General features: G+C 42.6%; 1 protein-coding gene across 8 annotated transcripts in view; it reads right to left on the bottom strand.

Moving 5' to 3' along the window:
- grb10b (growth factor receptor-bound protein 10b) overlaps positions 1 to 20,005 on the bottom strand; it is a 208,759-nt gene that overhangs the window by 74,993 nt on the left and 113,761 nt on the right. The gene's annotated exons all lie outside the window — the stretch shown is intronic.

Raw genomic sequence — 20,005 nt, forward strand, 5'->3', positions numbered from 1 at the left:
CTCCATCAATCAAACCTTTAAAACTAATTTCTTATTATTATTTAAGTTATTCAAAGCCACATGATTTACAACTGCAGGTAATACTTCCCCCGTACAAATATTTCAAACATTAATCATTCTGTTGTAAATTTTAATGCTTTTAAAACAGTCAATTGTGGAAAATTAATCAGTTCTACAGTAATAATTTCATTTCTGTCACTCCTTCCCCTGACATTTCAACTGAAAGAAGCCATTGAGTGTTCATATGAACTGTAGTTAAGACAGGCCTGTTAATATCATCAGCTCACACCAACAAAGACACATGACCAACATCAGAATATGAAGGAAACCTTCAGGGTAATTTGCTGTGAATATCTTACCTCAGTTTGGAAAAAATAGCAGTTAGGAGAACAGGATGGCATTTTAAAATTAAGCCTGCTGCTTTATCTAGAGTTCTTTGTCTCTTGCAAGCCCTTTCAGTAATGTAGCACACTCAGGATGTTATAATGTTATAATGTATCAAAGGATTACTGAACCTGTCATACATACTCCCAAGAACTGACTAGTGTTGCAAGAGATTACATTACTCTAGGGTGTGTACATGACTCGGTGAGCTCTACAAAGGGTTAGTACACACAGTCAGTTAGCTAGTGAATCAAACGATGTGTGCTGACCAATCAGAGTAACCTTTTCTGGCTGATGTAATCAGTTCCCACACAGATCATTACAGTGCTCCAATTTACTTTGCCATTCTAATCAATTTGAGAATGTGTTTCAAGAGGAATCATATATGATGTCATGAAAATTTTCAGACATATTAACAAACACAAAACAGCTTAGAAATCTGGATAAAAGTAAACACGAAATTTATAATCTATCTTATTTGCCAACTTTACCCACGCAATGGGAAGCTTTGTAGTAACTGATGTAACTTAAAACAATTTAAGCATTGCATTTGTGCAGTACCATCGGGTTTAGTCACCTGTAGCAATGACTGATTCTGGATTGCTAGCAGTTGCAAATAATTGATTTACATCCTCTACAGAACCAATATAAAATTACACTTTCTTCTACTTTTAAGCAGTGACTGCACATAAGACGCAGCCTCATTTTAACATTTTCCAATGTAGCGCTTCCTGATCTAGTATTAGAATACTGGAAATGAAGAATCTATTGTTGAATCTGGCTTATTAAAACTGTGAGATGGATTTGCTATCAATGAATAAATACAACAGTAGAGATTTAAAATGACCCAAAGGAGCTGAAAATAACCATATATGAGCAAATTTGCAACTCTGTTTCCGAGTTTTCCCCAATTTCAAGGAAAGGTCTATAAAGTCAAATTCAAAATCATTGCTGGACTAAACGAGTAGGCAGAGATTCAAATGACATGAACCAAGAGCCAGAGAGGCAACAGTAAACGATTGGACATTTCATATTTTCTGTCACTAACAAATAGCAATTGGATGATGCAATAAATATATCTTCTGAAGGGAAAGCCTGATCTGTTCACATTGGTCCTTCCTAGAAATTTCCAAAGACAAGCTGTCCAAGCTTTTGCACAAAGATCACTGTGAAGTTGTCAGTGAAAGATCAATGCAGAATATTTTCTTTTGAAATATTAAGCAATTTAAGTGCACAACCCCTACAAATTTCCCATCCACAATGATGGCAGATCCTAGACAAAGGGAAATGGCTTGAGCATTTACAACAATTTTCAACCAGAAGTGGAAGTTCCTCTTCCCAAGGTCACAAACATCAAAGATGCCAATCTTCAGCCAATGCGTTTTACTTCACACAATTTCAATATATGACAGGGTACATGATAAACAACAAAAGATAATTCCCTTTCAGTTGAGTGCAAGAGTCTGAAGGTGCTGAAGGCTTATGCTCAATAATTAACTGTACGTTGCAGTTGTAATGGAACAGCATTAGCAAAAGTTGCTAAGCATGAGCATCTTTTTGACCAAGTCCAAAATTGTTTTGGGATGTCCTGTTTACAAAACACAGGACAACAAATCTGTAGCAATGAGTTATTGCCCTATCAGCCTTCTCTTAATCATCAGTAAAGAGATGGAAGGTGTTGTTGACAGTTCTATTGAGTATGATTTATTCAAATAACCTGAACACTGATGATTGTTTTGGTTTCTGGCAGGATAAAAACATAAGAAATAGAAGCAAGAGTTGGCCATTCCTCCCTTCAAGCTTCTCCTTCCATTCTATAAAGTTGATAAGCCCCAGGCTTCAAATTCTCTTCCATACCAGCTTCTTGTAGCCCTAAACTCCATGATATTTCAATAATCTCCCACCTCCTTTAATGGTTTTAGTGATCTAGCCTCTACGACTGAGGTACGGAATTTCAAACTTTCGTTACTCGCAGAAGAAATTTCAGTGCATCTCTGATTTAAACGAGTGTCCTCTTATTATTTAATATGTCCCCTAATTTGAGATCCCCTCCACTAGTGGGAGTAGCTTCTCAAATGTACTCTGTTAAGCCCCTCAGAATCTTTTACGTTTCAAGAAGATCATTTCTTATTTGTCTAAACTCCACTAATAAAGATCTAACCTGTTTAACTGTGCTTAATAAGTAAAGCCTTTCATCTTGAAAGTAAGCTTTCTCTACCCCAACTGTCTCCAATGCCTGGAGATCCTTACTTAGATATGGCGTCCAAACCTGTACACAGAACTCCAACATCACTATTGTGGTATAAACTTGTAACAACTGTAATAATTTAACAGGTTTTTAAACTCCAAATTTCATTTGCCTTAATTACTTGCTGCACCTGCAACTAACTTGTGTTTCACACACAAGAAAATCCTCTCTCCTGCACTTTTTTGGGAGTTTCTCTCCATTTAAATAATAGCTTACCTTTTGATTTTTCCTGCCAAAGTGATTTTTCCTCACACTTGCCTACACCAAATTCCATCCACCAACTTTTTGCCCACTCACTTAACTATCAATATTCCCTTCTACATTCTCATTACAGCATACTCTCCCAAACATTTTGTACCATCAGCAAAATAGATTGGATAGATTGCACTCTGTACCTTCCCCCAAATCATTAATACATAAAATAAACAATTGAAGCCCAAGGACTGAGCCTTGTGGTTCTCCACTAGTTATGCCTTTCCAACTTGAAAAAGACCCATTAATCTCAATTCTGTGTCTTTTGTCTTTATGAAATGTTTTATGGAAATCCAAATACATCTAGTTGCCCTTTATCAACTCCCTTTGGTTTATTTTCAAAGAATTCAAGGAAAATCGTCAAACAAGATTGCTGTTGTGTCACGGGTCCTTGTTGAAACCGGTGATTCTGGAAAAGTTCCATGGAATACTATGCTTTTAGTTCTTTAGGTTTAGATCTAGTTTTAGATCAGTTGGATCCACATTTCAATCTAATTTTTATTCAAACACAGGTAAACGAACTGAACTGCAGAGTTGAGGAGAGAAAGATAACATGAGATGACATTAAACAGACCTTTCAGATTAAATCCAGTGTGGTTGTGACATACTGATCACCTCAAATCGCAGGATGTCTTTGGAGGAATTCTTCAAGGCAGGTCAAGGTTTCCTTCAATGTTTCAATGGCATTCCTCATCATAAAGTCAAAATTGACCCTGTCTATTGGAGATTACAATGTTCTGCATCATTTGTAGCTCAAAAACTTACACACCCCACATACAACCATGGATAATATTCAGGCTTGGGCTGATAGTAGTAAAGTAACATTTATATAATACAAGTGTTTGGCAACAATTTTCTCTAACAGGAGATTCCTCCCCTTCCATTTGACATTCAACAGCATTAATATCACAAAATTCCTCAACATCAACATTTGGGAGATTATGATGGACTAGGAACTTTTCTATGAGCACAAATTTAGCAGAGGTGGACTCACTTCCTCCCCAAAGTCTTTTACCACCAGTTTTTTTTAAAATGAGAAAGGAATGATAAAAATCAGTCAAAACCTTGGATATTCCCATCTAACAGTGCTGTAGTACAACATATACCACATGATTGCATTAGTTCACAGACAGCACATGATCACTTGCATTAAAGTAATTATGGATGGGTAATAACTGTTGGTCTTACTAATGACATGCACATTCCATGAATGGTTAAAAGAAGATAGAAAGCTGAAAAATTTCTTTCTGTGATAAATGATAATAGCATCAAATATACACATAGACAACTTCAGTGAAATGATCACTAAATTTAGATTTATGCTACTATTACATAAATATAAAGTGAAGAGGAAAGGTATCAAAACAGTCAATTATTAATTGCCTTACCAAATGTTGAAAAATGTTGAATGCAAAGGCCATATCTTTTTTTTTAAACTGAAAGATCTGTGAATGCTGGAAATCAGAAACAAAAAAAAGCTGAGTAGGCCTGGCAGCATCTGTGTTGAGAAATCAGAGTTAATGTTCAGGTCCAGTGAGCCTTCTCAGAAGAGTTTTTTTTAAATTTTTCTGTATTTTTGACTGAGCACTGAAATGGCAAAACCTTTGTTTTAATAATGCAGGATTACCGAAAGGATTACTGCACATTTTAAAAGCATGTTACCAGACATTGATTAGAAGGTACTCCAGGATGGAGGACGGGAAAAATTTCTGGCCGTAACAGCTGCTCCTTTTTTGAGGTATTTTAGGTGTTGGAGTGGATTTCCTCGAATTCCAGGAGTTGTATATGCTGTTGCATTGTTTTCTCCAAAGTTCCAAAACAAAAGTCAAAACAACAGCACTTTTAAAGGAACGGACAAAGGAAGCACATGGTGAGGCCAGTGAGGGAGGGAGGGAGGGTGGGAGAGAGAGAGAGAGAGTGAGAGTGTGAGAGAGAAAGAGAGAGAGTGTGAGAGAGAGAGAGAGAGAGAGTGAGAGAGAGAGTGTGAGAGTGTATGTGTGAGAGAGAGTGGGAGAGTGAGAGAGTGAGTGAGAGAGTGAGAGAGTGAGAGAGTGAGAGAGAGAAACCCACATTGCTAACTGACAGAGCAGTGAACCTGCACAGTAAATGCCCTTGCTGTTTGAATTCATGTATCGCTGGACATCGGAACGTGCCTAGGAAAATTAACAAATGGTGAAATTCACAACTGATCTTGAAGGAACCTGTTTGGGAGAGGTCACAACGCAGAATCAGGTAAGTGGACATTTTAAGCGTGGCCTGACAGTAAGTCTGCAGTAGTGAGTAGAGTGGGTCCTTCCTTGATTATATGTTTTATTGAGATATGTCTCTTGATTGAACTTAAAATATAAGCCTTAAGTATTAATTTAACCTGGAGCAGTGTTTTGTAGAGGAATAAGATAGTGCTATTTTCTGGGTCTGTAGATTGAAAGAAGCAAAAATGGCCTTTAGTAGAGTGATATGCTCTTCTTGTCGGATGTGGGAGATTAGGGAGAGTTTAAGGGTTACTGAGGATTATATCTGCAATAAATGCTGTTGGTTGCAAATCCTATCAGATCGAATGGATCGATTAGAGAGACAGTTAGAAACAATGAGGAATTTATAAGAGCAAGGGGATGCGATGGATGGCAGTTATAGGAAGGGGGAAAAGTCACAGATACAGTCACATAGATAGGTTAACTTCAGGAAAGGGAAGAGAGGTAAGCAGTTAGTGCAAAAGTCGTCTGTGGCTATCCCCATTTCAAAAAAGTATGCGGTTTTGGAAAATGTAGGGTGTGATGGACTCTCAGGGAAACGTAGCATGAACAGCCAAGTTTCGGCTATTGAGACTGGCTCTAATGCAATGAGGGACACTTCAGGTTCCAAGAGATCGATTGTGTTAGGGTACTCTCCAGTCCAAGGTACAGACAGACGTTTCCTTGGCCAGCAGCAAAAAATCAGAATATTGCTTCCCTGGTGCCAGGATCAAGGATGTCTCAGAGAGGGTGCAGAATGTTCTCAAGGGGGAGAGGGGCCAGCAGGAGGTCACAGCACATGTTGGTACCAATGACATAGGAAGGGAAAAGGTTGAGATTCTGAAGGGACATTACAGAGTTAGGCAGGAATTTAAAAGGAGGTCCTAGAGAGTAGGAATATCTAGATTATTCCCAGTGCTACGAGCTAGTGAGGGCAGGAATATGAGGATATAGCAGATGAATGCATAAAAGCAGGTTCGAGAGAGTAGGAATATCTAGATTATTCCCAGTGTTACAAGCTAGTGAGGGCAGGAATATGAGGATAGAGCAGATGAATGCATGGCTGAGGAGCTGGTGTATGGGAGAAGGATTCACATTTTTGGATCATTGGAAGCTGGTTTGGGGTAGAAGTGACCTGTATAAGAAGGACAGATTGCACCTAAATTGGAAGGGGACTAATATACTGGCAGGGAGATTTGCTAGAGCTGCTCGGGAGGATTTAAACTCGTAAGGTGGAGGGACTCAGGGAGATCACGAGGAAAGAGATCAATCTGAGACTGGTACAGCTGAAAACAAAGGCAAGTCAAACAGTCAGGGCAAGCAGGGACAAAGCAGAGAACAAGATAGGACTGATTAAATTAAGCTGCATTTATTTCAATGCAAGAGGCCTAACAGGGAAGGCAGATGAGCTCAGGTCATGTTAGGAACATGGGATGGGATATCACAGCAATTACAGAAACATGGCTCAGGGATGGACAGGACTGGCAGCTTAATGTTCCAGGATACAAATGCTGCAGGGAGGGAGGCGAGAGAGGATGGGGAGTGGCGTTGTTGATAAGGGATAGCATTACAGTTGTACTAAGAGAGGATATTACCGTAAATACATCGAGTGAAGTTATCTGGGTGGAACTGAGAAATACGAAAGGGATGATCACCTCATTAGGATTGTATTACAGACCCCCTAATAATCAGAGGTAAATTGAGAAACAAATTTGAAAGGAGATCTCAGTTATTGCTAAGAATAATAGGGTGGTTATGGTAGGGGATTTTAACTTTCCAAACATAGACTAGGACTGCCACTGTGTTAAGTGTGTACAAGAAAATTTTCTGATTCAGTATGTGGATGCACCTACGAGAAAAGGTGCAAAACTTGACCTACTCTTGGGGAAATAAAACAGAGCAGGTGATTGAGGTGTCAGTGGGGGAGCATTAAGGGGCCAGCGACCATAACTCTATTAGTTTTAAAATAATGATGGAAAAGGATAGACCAGATCTAAAAGTTGAAGTACTAAATTGATGGTAATTTTGACGGTATTAGGCAAGAACTTTCAAAAGCTGACTGGCAGCAGATGTTTGCAAGTAAAGGGACGCCTGGAAAATGTGAAGCCTTCAGAAATGAGATAATGAGAATCCAGAGAACAATATATTCCTGTTAGGGTAAAAGGAAAGGCTGGTAGGTGTAGGGAATGCTGGATGACTAAAGAAATTGAGGGTTTGGTTAAGAAAAAGAAAGCATATGTCAGGTATCGACAGAATAGATCAAGTGAATCCTTAGAAGAGTATAAAGGCAGTAGGAGTATCCCTGAGAGAGAAATCAGGAGGGCAAAAAGGAGACAAGATAGCTTTGCCAAGTAGAGTTAAGAAGAATCCAAAGGGTTTTTACAAATACATTAAGGACAAAAGAGTAACTAGGTAGAGAATAGGGCCCCTCAAAGATAAGCAAGGCAGCCTTTCTGTGGAGCCGCAGGAAATGGGGGAGATGCTAAACGAGTATTTTGCATCAGTATTTGCTGTGGTAAAGGAGATGGGAAGATATAGAGTGTGGGAAATAGATGATGACATCTTGAAAAATGTCCATATTACACAGGAGGAAGTGCTGGATGTCTTGAAATGCATAAAAGTGGATAAATTGCCACAACCTGATCAGGTGCACCCTAGAGCTCTTAGGAAGCTAGGGAAGTGATTGCTGGGCCTCTTGCTGAGATATTTGCATCATCGACAGTCACAAGTGAGATGCCAGAAGACCGGAGATTTGGTTAACGTTATGCCACTGTTTAAGAAAGGTGGTAAGGACAAGCCAGGGTACTGTCGACCAGTGAGCCTGCGCCGGTGGTGGGCAAGTTGTTGGAGGGAATCCTGAGGGACAGGATGTACATGTACTTGGAAAGGCAAGGATTGATTAAGGATAGTCACATGGCTTTGTGCGTCGGAAATCATGTCTCACAAACTTGAATAAGTTTTTTGAAGAAGTAACAAAGAGGACTGATGAGGGCATAGTGGTAGATGTGATGTATTTGGACTTTAGTAAGGCGTTCAATAGACAATAGGTGCAGGAGTAGGCCATTCTGCCCTTCGAGCCTGCACCACCATTCAATATGACCATGGCTGATCATCCTTAATCAGTATCCTGTTCCTGCCTTATCTCCATAACCCTCAATTCCACAATCCTTGAGAGCTCTATCCAACTCTTTCTTAAATGAATCCAGAGACTGGGCCTCCACTGCCCTCTGGGGCAGAGCATTTCACACAGCCACCACTCTCTGGGTGAAGAAGTTTCTCCTCATCTCTGTCCTAAATGGTTCGACAATATTACTCATGGGAGACTGGTTAGCAAGGTTAGATCTCATGGCATACAGGGAGAACTAGCCATTTGGATACAGAACTGACTCAAAGGTAGAAGACAGAGGGTGGTGGTGGAGGGTTGTTTTTCAGACTGGAAGCCTGTGACCCGTACAGCACCACAAGGATCGGTGCTAGGTACGCTACCTAGCATCATTTATATAAATGATTTGGATGTGAGCATAAGAGGTATAGTTAGTAAGTTTGCAGATGACACCAAAATTGGAGGTGCAGTGGACAGCGAAGGTTACCTCAGATTACAACAGGATCTTGATCAGATGGGCCAATGGCTGAGAAGTGGCAGATGGAGTTTAATTTAGCTAAATGTGAGATGCTGCATTTTGGGAAACCAAATCTTAGCAGGACTTATATACTTAATGGTAAGGTCCTAGGGAGTGTTGCTGAACAAGGAGACCTTGGAGTGCAGGTTCATAGCTCCTTGAAAGTGGAGTCGCAGGTAGATAAGATAGTGAAGGCGGCTTTTGGTATGCTTTCCTTTATTGGTTAGAGAATTGAGTACAGGCCTTGGGAGGTCATGTTGCAGCTGTATAGGACATTGGTTAGACCACTTTTGGAATATCGTGTGCAATTTTGGTCTCCTTATCAGAAGGATGTTGTGAAACTTGAAAGGGTTCAGAAAAGATTTGCAAGGATGTTGCCAGGGTTGGAGGATTTGAGCTATAGGGAGAGGTTGAATAGACTAGGGTTGTTTTCTCTGGAGTGTCGCAGGCTGAGGGATGACCTTATAGAGGTTTATAAAATTTTGAGGGGCATGGATAGGATAAATAGACAAAGTCTTTTCGCTGGAGTGGGGGAGTCCAGAACTAGAGGGCATAGGTTTAAGGTGAGAGGGGAAAGATATAAAAGAGACCTAAAGGGCAACTTTTTCACGCAGAGGGCGGTACATGTATGGAATGAGCTGCCAGAGCAAGTGGTGGCGGCTGGTACAATTGCAACATTTAAGAGGTATTTGGATGGGTATATGAATAGGAAGGGTTTTGGAGGAAATAGGCTACATACTGGCAGGTGGGACTAGATTGAGTTGGGATATCTGGTTGGCATGGATGAGTTGAGACCAAAGGGTATGTTTCCATGCTGTGCATCTCTATGACTCTATGTGCTTGTTTAAGTGATGGGGAGAGAATGGCAACAAATGATGCCCACTAATGCCCATCAAGTGCAGGAGATTGTGCTTTGTGATAGTCTGGTGGAGTCCTGCATGCTTTTAGCTGGATTGTCTTGGATGCTTTCCTGTTGGGAGCAGTTTCTGTTTCAAGATTTCTCTCATGGAGTTCAGATTAGTTCTGTCCAACCAGTCCATGCACTTGACCCTTATCCATCCAAACATTTCTTATTCCCACATTTACCTAAATATCTTTTAAATGTTTCAACCTGTTGGAATTCTTCGTAATATTCTTCTTCCTGTTCCCCATTCAACCACAACAGAAGCTTGGAGTCTTTACAGAGCAGTGCTGGAATTCTTGAAGTATTTAATGACTTTTTAAAGTTAATTCATATAACAATCTACTTGTCTGCTCTGACAGTTGAAATCATAACAGAAGTCAATGCCTTTTGGCAGTCAATGTTCAAGACTCAAGACAATTGAATGATATTAAAAAATTATATCATGTTCATGGCACTCTGTCGACATAAGTCTGAGAGTCATCATTATAGGGTTGTGCACTGCAGGACTGAATTTAAAAGTTAACGTTATCACAGTCAGATCCCAGTTAAGTGAACAGTTTGCTTTTTTTATTTATTCTTGGAATAAGGGCATCACTGGATAGGGAAGCATTTAAGAGGGCAGTTAAGAGTCAACCACATTTGTTGTGGATCTGGAGTCACATGTCGGCCAGACCAGTTAAGAATGGCAATTTCCTTCTTTTAAGGACATTAGTGAACCAGATTTTCAGCTCTATATGGTTGTAGGAATGTTTTATTTTCATAATAAAAGGTATTGAGTACTAAAATGAAGTTTCCTTCCATAAGAGATTAAATGATGGAATTTCAATGCATTTTTTTAAAGATAACAATACACAGTATGTTATGGCAGCATAGTCCCTGAGGTCTGTCCATGGTGAATGCCGGTGTAAGGACAAAGGATGGGGATATGAGTTGGTATCAATTGGTATATACAGGCCTAAGGGTGGGGATCATGGATAAGTCTTGGTTATACAGAGGATCATAGGGTGAGTAGGTTAGTATGTCATTCGAAGACCATAAGACAAAGGAGGAGATATAGTCCGTTCAACCCCTTGAGACTGCTCTTCTATTCAATGACATCATGGTTGATCTAATAACCCTTAATTCCACTTTCCTACCTTATAACCGTAACCAATTAAAAATTGGTCAAGCTCAGGATTGAATATGCTTAACAGGTCTTTGCTGTAAATAATTCTACAGATTCACAACATTCAGATGAAATTCTTCTTCATTTCTGTCTTTATGTGTAACCCCTTAATCTGATATTATGCCCTCTGGTTGCACACTCTCCCACAAGCGGAAACAAACTCTCTGCATCTACTTGCCAGCTGTCCTAAGAATTTTGTATGCTTCAAAAAAAAAAATTGCCTCATTCTTCTAAATTCGCATCAGTACTGGCCTACTCTACTCAAGCTTTCCTCATAAAACAATCCCTCCATACCAGGTAACAGCTGAGTGAAGCTTGTCTGAACAGCCACCAAGGCCAGTACATCTTTACTTCGGGATCAAAACTGTTCACAGTATTTCAGTTGTAGCCTGACTAGTGTCGTAAGAATTTTAGTGAAACCTCCCTCCTTTAATTCTTCATCTCCTCTCAGATAAAGGTCATCTTTCCATTTGCCTTCATCATTCTCTGAAGAGGGGCGTGGAGTTTTTGTTATTCATGAATGAGGACTCCCAAACCTTTCCAGTTTTCTGCAGTCTTTCTCCTTCTAAATAATATTGAGCTCCTCCCTTTTTTCTGCCAAAGCAAATAACCTTACATTTTTCCACATTGCATTCCATCTGCCAAGATTTTGCTGACTTTCCTAACCTGTCTATCCTCTTATAGACTCTGTCATCCTTGCCTTCCCAGCTCTGTCTATGCTTTCTTTTGAACAGCATGGCACTCAAAACATTAGCTTTCTTTCTCTCTCCACAGATGCTGCTAGATCTGCTGAATTTTTCCAGCACATTCCCATTTTATTCAAACATGTTTTGGCTTTGAATTCACCCTTTTCAAATGCTTCCACGATTTCTGGTCTTTTATAGAGTACTGCACTGAGAGTCTAGGGTTTACCCGGATACTGCTTAAGGTCTCCCAATAGAGACAACTGAAGTGAAGGCAGGAGGGATCTACAAAATGAGAACAAATAAATTAGGTGATCAAAACAATGGTAGATTAACTATCATGGACTGAAGAGTTAAGTACTACACATTGGAAGGCAGATGAGTTGTGTGACACGGTATTAATGAGTTGAAATAGCTGGGGATGATGCATCACAGCTGCTGCCAGAGAAATGTACATTAGCATAGATTCTTTTAATAGCACCAATAAAGATAAAGGTGATCAAATGTTCGGTTTCAGAAAATCCTAAAAGCATTTTATCAAGGAAGCAATGAAGATAATGAAGATGAGGGAGGATGTCAGCAAGCAACAATTATCACAAGCTTGAGTGAGCCAATAGATAGGGCCAAAGTTTACAGATCAAGAGAAACTGAATCGTGGACTCTGTCCAAATACCTGCAACATATTCAACACAACATAAGAACTGATAGCATGAATAGAAATTCACATGTGTAACCTGATAATCATTACAAAGACATGGTTACAAGGAAACCAAACCTAGGACTTGATTATCCAAGGAAACATAGCATTCAGGAAGAAATGAAATCTGGGAAAGATGGTGGGCTAGCTCTCTTTATTAAAAAGGGCATTAGCACTGTTACAAGAGAAAACTATGATTCTAAACTTCAAGACACAGAATCAGTTTGTGTGGAATCAGAAAACATTGGCAGGGTTTTTTTTTTAATTGGCTGAATGACTGTAGTAATGTAAATCAGTGTTATTCAGGAAATTAGAGGTGCAATAACAAAAATAGTGATCATGGAGTTTTTCATCTAAATATGATCTAGATAAACCTAAGGAGAATTAATGTTGGGGAGGACAAATGTTTGGAATGTGAGAAAGATTGTTTTCTAGAGCAGTACACTGAGGAACCAAGTAAACAACAAGCTATTTTAGATCCAGCACTTTGCACTGAAAAAGAATCAATTAATAATGTTGTAAAGGAGGCTTTATAAATAAATGGCCACAACCTTACAGTATTTTATACTGGGATACATCGCTTTCAAATTTAAGCAAAAGCTCAGGTCTTGAATCTCAACTAATGAAACTGTAAAGATACAAATGGCAAACAGTTATGAAGAATGAGAAACAGTGTGAGAGGGGGCAAGCGAGAGAGTGAGGGCAAGGGCAAGCGAGGGAGAGGGGTCGAGGGCGAGAGATCGAGGGAGAGGTGAGATGACGTGAGATCGAGGGCATGGGGGCGAGAGAACGAGGGCAAGAGATCGAGGGCGAGGGCAAGAGATCGAGGGCGAGGGCAAGAGATCAAGGGCGAGGGCAAGAGATCAAGGGCGAGGGCAAGAGATCAAGGGCGAGGGCAAGAGAAACAAAGAAGGAACAATCTGCGACCACACATTGTTTCTGGAGAAAATGCTGGAATGTTTACATGAGAGTTGGAAAATAATGGTAGGAGTGTCTGTGAGTATGTGAGCGTGTGTGTAAAGATGTATAAAAGTCTGAGAGGGTACGTGTGTGAAAGTGAGAGTGTACATGTGAGCGTATGAGAGACGCTATGCGTGAGTGTATGGGTCTATAAGAGTGTGTGTGTGTGTGTGTAGGAGTGTCTGGGTGTACGCATCGGTCTGTGTGTGTCTCTAGCGCAATGAGGTCACCTATAGTGTGACATGAACCCAAGGTCCAGATTGAGCCGATCCCCATGGGTACCGAACTTTGCTATCAGCCTCTGTTCGGCCACTTTGCGTTGTTGCTTGGAGGAGGGTAACCCAAAGGTCCAGGGGCGAATGTCCCAGACCGCTGAAGTGTTCTCCAATTGGGAGGGATCATTCCTGTCTATTGATTGTTGTGCGGTGTCCATTTATCCATTGCCATAGCCTCTGCTTGGTCTCGCCAATGTTCCATGCTTCAGGGCATCCTTGCCTGCAGCATATGAGATAGACAATGTTGGCTGAGTTGCATGAGTACCTGCCACGTACATGCTGAGAGGTGTCCCCACGTGTAATGGTGATATCCGTGTCGACATTCTGACACGTCTTGCTGCGTCTACTGTGACAACGTCTTGCTGAGGTGCTCATCCTCATTGATAATGTGTTGTGGCTGCAAATAACGTGGCGTAGACTTTCGGCTTCTGGGAAGTACTGGACAACGAAGGGTACCCTGTCGGTTGCAACTCATGTCTGTCTCCTCAAGAGATCATTACGGTTCTCGCTGTGGCATGTCGGAACTGGTGTCGACGAGTTGAGTATCGTACCCCGTTCTTATGAGGGCATCCTTGAGTACTTCCAGGTGGCCATCACATTCCTCCTCATCTGAACAGATCCTGTGTATGCATAGGGCTTGTCTTTGGGGATGGCTGTTTTAATATGTTTCAGTTGGAAGCTGGAGAAGTGTAGTATCGTGAGGTTATCCATAGGTTTTGTGGTAGAGTGAGTTGCTGAGGTGCCCATCCTTGATGGAAATACACGAATCCAAGAATGAGACAGATACGAGAGACTAGTCCATGGCGAGTTTGATGGTGGGATGAAACTCATTGATATCACTGTAGTTGTTTCAGTGACTCCTTGCCCTGGGTCCAGAGGAGGAAAATGTCATCAACGTACCTGGTGTATAGTGTTGGTTGGAGGTCCTGCGTAGAGAAGAAGTCTTGTTTAAACCTGTGCAAGAAAATATTGGCATATTGGGGTGCAAATTTGGTCCCCATGGCTGTTTTGTGTATCTGGATGAAGTACTGGTTGTCAAAGGTGAAAATGTTGTGGTCAAGGATAAAGCAGATGAGTTGTAGGACGGTGCTCAGAGATTGGCAGTTGTTGGTACTGAGTATTGAGGCTGTTGCCGCAATGCTGTCATTGTGGGGAATGCTGGTGTAGAGTGCTGAAACATCCATTGTGATGAGGAATGTTCCCGGTTCGACTGGTCCGGGGGTGCTGAGTTTCTGTAAGAAATCTGTAGTGCCGTGACAGAAGCTGGGGGTCCCCTGTACAATTGGTTTCAAGATGCTTCGACATAGCCAGAGACGTTCTCTCACAGGGTCTCATTGCCTGATATGATGGGGCATCCTGGTGTGTTGGCTTTGTGTATCTTCAGAAGGCAGTAGAAGTTGCCTATGCGAGAAGTATGTGGGTTAAGGGCGCATAGGGAACTCTGAAGGACTGGGCCCAAAGTCCTGATCAATGTGATTAAATGTAGTATTGCTAAGGTTGCATATGTGTCAAAACGAGGCAGAAGCAGGAACTGTGGTAAGATGCAAAGTCGCTTCAAGGGAATTTCAGGAGACTAAGTTCATGCAAATGGAATATAAGACACAAATGAGAGATCATTCACTTTGGTAGGAAAGAATGAAAATATTTAAATGATGGGTCACTCTAAAATGTTGAACTTCAAACAGAATCCCTATGCATAAGTCATTGAAAATCAACACATGGATATGGCAAGCAATAAAGAATGGCATGTTGGCCTTTATCAAAATTTTTAAAAAAGGATTTGAGTTTAGAATTCAAATGTGTTACTTCAACTATATAGAGTCCTGGTGAGACTTCACCTGGAATAATGGATGGAGCTTTTGTCCCCTTGCAGTTGGAAAAACATTTGTCTTCCTAACTACTGACTCAACCTGTAGGTTTACCTTGAGAGAATCCTGGACTAGAACTCTCAAGTCTCTTTGCACTTCAGAATTTCCTCCCCATTTAAAAAAAGAATTAATTCCTCTATTCTTCCTATGAACATGCATGACCTCACTCTCCCACATTGTACTCCATCTGCCACTTCTTTGCCCACTCTCCTCTGTCCAAATCCTTCTACAACCTCCCCACCTCCTCAATGCCACGTGTTCCTCCACCTATCTTTGTATCATCTGCAAACTTAGACAGAATGCCCTCAGTTCCCTCATGCAGATTGTTAATGCATAAAGTGAAAAGTTGTGGTCCCAACACAGAGCCTTGCAGAACACCACTTGTCACCGATTGCCATCCTGAAAAGGATGCTTTTATCCCCACTCTCTGTTATATGCCATTCAGCCAAGCTTCTATACATGCTAGCATCTTAGCCTCTCATACCATGCGCCCTTATCTTACTCTGTAGCCTCCAGTGCGGCACCTTATCAAACACCTTCTTAAACTCCAGATAGATAACATCCATTGGCTCTCCTTGGTCTAATCTGCTTGTTACTTCCTCAAATAATCCCAGCAGATTTGTCAGACATGACCTCTCCTTGATGAAACTATGCTGACTTTGCCATATTTTACCATACACTACCAGGTATTCAGAAATCTCATCCTTCTCATTGTGGGTGGCACAATGGTTTGCATTGCTGCCTCACAGCGCCAGGGACCTCAGTTCAATTCCAGCCTCGGGCAACTGACTGTGTGGAGTTCGAACATTCTCCCAGCGTCTGTGTGGGTTTCCTCTTGGTGCTCCCATTTCCTCCCACATCCCAAAAATGTGCACATTAAGTGAATTGGCCATGGGAAATTGCCTATAATGTTCAAGGATGTGTAGGTTAGATGATAAGTCAGAGATAAAAGTAGAATAATGGGGAATGGGTGGGATACTCTTCGAAGGGTCGGTGTGGACTTGTTAGGCCGAAGGGCCTGTTTCCACACTGTAGGGACTCTATTCTTAATGGATTCCAGGATCTTAACTCACTACCGAGATTAGGTTAATTGGTCTGTAATTTTCCATCTCTGCCTTGCTCCCTTTTTAAACAGGACTGTCACGTTAGCAATTTTCCAGTCCTCTGGGTTCTTCCCCGATTCTAGCGATTCCTGAAAGATCACCACTATTTCTTCCACTGTATCTTCAGCTATCTACCTTAGAATTCTGGAGTGTAGCCCATCTGGTCCTGGTGATTTATCCACCTTCATATCTTTCAGTTTTTTTTAAGCACCTTCTCCTTGGTGATGGCCATCATATTGAGCTCTGGCCCTTCACTCTCTTGAATTTTCGTGTCTTCCACTGTGAAGACTGACACAAAGTAACTACTCAGTTCTTCAGCCATTTCCTTGTTCCTCACAACTATCTCTCCAACATCATTTTCCAGTGGCCCAATGTTCCACCTTTGTCTCTCTTCTGCCCTTTATATATCTAAAGGGACTGTTAGTCTTCTTTTGTATTACTGGCTAGCTTATCCTCAAATTTAATCTTCTCCCTCCTTATTTTTTTTTGTTGCCTTCTGTTGGTCTTTGTAAGCTTTCCAATCCTCTGGTTTCCCAATGCCCTTTGTCACATTATATGCCTTCTCTTTTGCTTTTCTGCTATCCCTGACTTCCCTATTCAACCAAGTTACCTCATACCCCCTGCACCATGCTTCTTTTCCCTCGGGATGAATAGCTGTTGTGTCTCCTCAATTACTCCCAGAAACTCCTGCCATTCCTGTTCCACGGTCTTTCCTGCTAGGCTCCTCTCTCAGTTAATTCTACCTAGCTCGACCCTCATGCCTCTGTAGTTGCATTTTTTTCCAGCTGTAATACGCTTACCTCTGATTCTATCTTCTGCTTCTCAAATTCAATCATATTATGATCACTGCCTCCTAAGGGTCCCTGCACCTTAAACTCCCTTATCAAGTCTGCCTCATTGCACAACACAAACCCAGTGTTGCCTGTTCCCTAGTGGGCTCCACTATAAGCTGCTCCAAAATTTCATCTCGTAGACATTCCCCAAATTCCTTTTCTGACAATCCACTAACAACCTGATTTACCCAGTCCATCTGCATATTGAAATCCCCTATGATCACTGCAACGTTGCCTTTCCTACACCAGATGTATCTTGCCCTCCCTGCTCCTGACTACTATTTGTTTTTTTTTAACCTTTGCGGTTCCTCAAATCCTTTCCTGGGATGGACAGGTTGTCTTCTATAGAAAAATTAAATCGACTAGCCTTTAGGAAGAGAGAGAGAAAATCTAATATATTTGCACAAAATTCTTATAGGTCCTAACAGGATAGTAAGAATAATTGCCTTGGTTGATCAGTCTAGAACTGGGGCAGAGTCTCAGAATAACAGACATTTTGGGCAGTAATGAGTCAGAATTTATTAAGTTTAGAGGATGGTGAATCTCAGAAATTGTTCTGCAAGAAAGGACAATTAGGGCTCAATCGTTGAATACAGCAATTGATAGATTTCTATATATTAAATACACCAAGTCCTACGGGATTAGAGCATTAAAATGTTCTTTAAGGTCAACTATAAATGATCGCACTTGAGCTAAAGCATGCTCAAAAGGAGTAAATGGTCTAGTCCTGTTCCTATTTCTTCTATTCTTATGTTGTCAAATGGAATCCCTTGTTCGCAAGTCTGAGATAGATACGTGTACAATTTGCAAAGAACATGTACAACTAATAGGTATTCATGATTGTGGGGATTTTTTGTTTTTTAGTTTGAAAAGCAAACTAGAGTTGAAACTTTATTGCTGGAACAGCACAGCAGAACAGGCAGCATCCAGGGAACAGGAGATTCGACGTTTCGGGCACAGGCCCATCTTCAGGAATGAGCAGAGAGAGTGTTCAGCAGGAGAAGATAAAAGGTAGGGAGGGGGGACTTGGAGGAGGGGCGTTGGAAATGTGATAGGTGGAAAGAGGTCAAGGTGAGGGTGATAGGTCGGAGTAGGATGGAGGCGGAGAGGTCAAGAAGACGACTGCAGGTCAGGAAGGCGGTGCCGGGCTGGAGGGATTCGGCTGAGACAAGGTGGGGGGAGGGGGGATGAAGAAACTGGTGAAGTCCAAGTTCATCCCCTGTGGTTGGAGGGTTCCCAGTCGGAAGATAAGACGCTCCTCCTCCGACCGTCGCGTTGTTGTGGTTTGGCGGTGGATGAGTCCAATGACCTGCATATCCTCGGTGGAGTGGGAGGGGGAGTTGAAATGCTGTGCTACAGGGTGGTTGGGTTGGTTCGTCTGGGTGGCCCAGAGGTGCTCTCTGAATCGCTCCGCAAGTAGGCGGCCTGTCTCCCCAATATAGAGGAGGCCACACCGGCTGCAGCGGATGCAGTAGATGATGTGGGTGGAGGTGCAGGTGAATCTGTGGCGGATATGGAAGTTTCCTTTGGGTTTGGAGAGAAGTGAGGGGGGAGGTGTGGGCGCAAGTGTTGCACCTCCTGCGGTTGCAAGGGAAGATGCCGGGAGTGGAGGTTGGGTCGGTGGGGGGGTGTGGATCTGACAAGGGAGTCGCGGAGGGAGTGGTCTCTACGGAAAGCTGATAGGGGAGGGGAGGGAAATATATCCTTGGTGCTGGGGTCTGTTTGGAGGTGGCGGAAGTGACGGCGGATGATGCGCTGTACATGGAGATTGGTGGGGTGGTAGGTGAGGACCAGTGGGGTTCTGTCCTGGTGGCGGTTGGAGGGGCGGGGCTCAAGGGCGGAGGAGCGGGAAGTGGAGGAGATGCGGTGGAGGGCACCGTCGACCACGTCGGGGGGGAAATTGCGGTCCTTGAAGAAGGAGGCCATCTGTGTTGTACGTATTTTGAACTGGTCCTCCTGGGAGCAGATGCGGCGGAGACGAAGGAATTGGGAGAATGGGATGGCGTTTTTACAGGGGGCAGGATGGGAGGAGGTGTAGTCCAGGTAGCTGTGGGAGTCGGTTGGTTTGTAGTAGATGTCCGTGTTGATTCGGTCGCCTGAGATAGAAACAGAAAGGTCTAGGAAGGGGAGGGAGGAGTCCGAGACTGTCCAGGTGAATTTGAGGTCGGGGTGGAAGGTGTTAGTGTAGTGGATGAACTGTTCAACCTCCTCGTGGGAGCACGAGGTAGCGCCGATACAGTCATCAATGTAGCGAAGGAAAAGATGGGGGGTGGGGCCAGTGTAGTTGCGGAAGATAACTACAAACCGACCGACTCCCACAGCTACCTGGACTACACCTCCTCCCATCCTGCGCCCTGTAAAAACGCCATCCCATTCTCCCAATTCCTTTGTCTCCGCTGCATCTGCTCCCAGGAGGACCAGTTCAAAATACGTACAACACAGATGGCCTCCTTCTTCAAGGACCGCAATTTCCCCCCCGACGTGGTCGACGGTGCCCTCCACCGCATCTCTTCCACTTCCCGCTCCTCCGCCCTTGAGCCCCGCCCCTCCAACCGCCACCAGGACAGAACCCCACTGGTCCTCACCTACCACCCCACCAATCTCCATGTACAGCGCATCATCCGCCGTCACTTCCGCCACCTCCAAACAGACCCCAGCACCAAGGATATATTTCCCTCCCCTCCCCTATCAGCTTTCCGTAGAGACCACTCCCCCCGCGACTCCCTTGTCAGATCCACACCCCCCACCGACCCAACCTCCACTCCCGGCACCTTCCCTTGCA

Source organism: Chiloscyllium plagiosum, unplaced genomic scaffold (assembly GCF_037043375.1).
Source record: "Chiloscyllium plagiosum isolate Xiang-an unplaced genomic scaffold, Cpla_swu_hap1 HiC_scaffold_5, whole genome shotgun sequence".
Classification (NCBI taxonomy): Eukaryota; Metazoa; Chordata; class Chondrichthyes; order Orectolobiformes; family Hemiscylliidae; genus Chiloscyllium; species Chiloscyllium plagiosum.